The sequence below is a fragment of the Arachis ipaensis genome, chromosome B09 (assembly GCF_000816755.2).
Source record: "Arachis ipaensis cultivar K30076 chromosome B09, Araip1.1, whole genome shotgun sequence".
NCBI classification, from domain to species: Eukaryota; Viridiplantae; Streptophyta; class Magnoliopsida; order Fabales; family Fabaceae; genus Arachis; species Arachis ipaensis.
In genome coordinates, this window is record NC_029793.2 from 30,936,384 (window position 1) to 30,938,483 (window position 2,100).

Below are 2,100 nucleotides of genomic sequence, written 5' to 3' on the forward strand. Positions count from 1 at the left end.
TTGGGCTAGTGATCTCACTGATCGTCGTTTCACTTCTGGTTATTGTTTGTTTCTTGGCGACTGATAAACCACTATTTTATGGTTTATCTTGTGCTCAATTGAGTGGATTTCATCAACTCTTTACCCACTTATTCATACTATTTGCATGGTTTTATATTTCCTTCCTAATTATGTGTTTTGATTGAAAACATGCTTCTTTGATCTTATAATTGCTTATTATTAATCATCTCTTATTACCATTAAATGCCTTGATATGTGTGTCAAGTGCTTTCAGAGATTATAGGGCAGGAATGGCTTGGAGGATGGGAAGAAAGCATGCAAAAGTGGAAGGAATGCAAGAAGTTGGAGAAATTGCTAAGCTGTCCAGCTTGACCTCTTCGCACTCAAACGGCTATAACTTTAGCTACAGAGGTTCAAACGACATGAGTCTCTAAACTCCATTGTTGGGGGTGAGGAGCTCTGCTGTGTCTCGATGAATTAATGCAAGTATTTCTGTTTTCCATTCAAACATGCGTGTTCCTATCTAAGATATCCATTCGCGCCTAACTATGGAGAAGGTGATGATTAGTGACACTCATCACCTTCCTCAATCCATGAATGTGTGTCTGACAATCACCTCCGTTCTACATTAGATTGAATGAATATCTCTTAGATTAGGAATTGATGGTAGCCATTGACAACGGTGATCCACCAACACACAGCTTGCCATAGGAGGACGTGCGTGCATGAATCAGAGGACAGAGGAAAGCAGAGATTCAGAAGACAAAACATCTCCAAAACTCCAACATATTCTCCATTACTGCATAACAAGTAACCTTTAATCCATGCTCTCTTGTTTATTCGCAATTCAACTGATAAATACAATTGACTTCCTGACTAAGAATTGCAAGATAACCATAGATTGCTTTAAACCAACAATCTCTGTGGGATTCGACCCTTACTCACGTAAGGTATTACTTGGACGACCCAGTGCACTTGCTGGTTAGTGGTACGAGTTGTGAAAAGTGTGATTCACAATTCGTGCACCAAGTTTCTGGCGCCGTTGCCGGGGATTGTTTGAGTTTGAACAACTGACGGTTTATTTTGTTGCTTAGATTAGGAAAATTTTTCTTTTTGGTTTAGAGTCTCTTATTATTGTTCTTGGTTAAAAATATCCTTCTTCAAAACAAGTGTTACATTTACTGCCCAATTAGCTAGAGCGTTGGTCTAAGTCCGTGGCAGATTGGTACATTCTTTTTAAAATCTTTTTCAAAAATAATATTTTCTCTATTAAATTTTGTGCCAAACTTTAAGTTTGGTGTTTTCTTGTTGATTTCCCTTTGATTTTCGAAAATTTTAGTTGGTTTTCTAAAAATTTTAAGTTTGGTGTTCCTTGGTGTTTTCTCTCCAAAATTTTCGAAAACTAGGAGCATTAGATCAAAAAAATTTTAAATCTTGTGCTATTTTATTATTTTTCTCTTTCCTTACTAAATTCAAAAATATATGTTCTCTCTATTTATAAAACAAATTTTCGAAAATTATAAACAAAGCAGCAGCTGTCAAGACAAATAATAGAAGAATGCCAAGCAGTTCAATTAAGAAGTGGGAAAACATTAAATACCCCACCTCAAGGCAGTAAAAAGCTAAGAAATGAGCAAACCACCCAAAATTCACCTGAGGACAGTAAGAGCCCAGGTAAAAGTAATTCTGGAACTAAAACACCAGAAATTTGGTGGAAGGCTGGCACTAAACGCCCAGGCCATGCTCAGGACTGGCGTTCAACGCTAGAAATAGGCAAGGATCTGGCGTTGAACGCCCAAAATGGGCAAGATCTGGCGCTGAACGCCCAAAATGGGCACAGTTCTGGCGTTCAGACGCCAGGAACAGACAAGGAGCTGGCGTCCAATTTCACTGCAGCTTCTAACCCTGGCACTCAATTGCCAGTGAGGGATCAGACACACACAAATGCTGATAACAACCCCTCTAAAAAGGCTTCTTCAACCACTTCTGTAGGCAATAAACCTGCAGCAACTAAGGTTGAGGAATATAAAGCCAAGATACCTTATCCTCAAAAACTCCGGAAAGAGGAGCAGGATAAGCAATTTGCTCGCTTTGTAGATT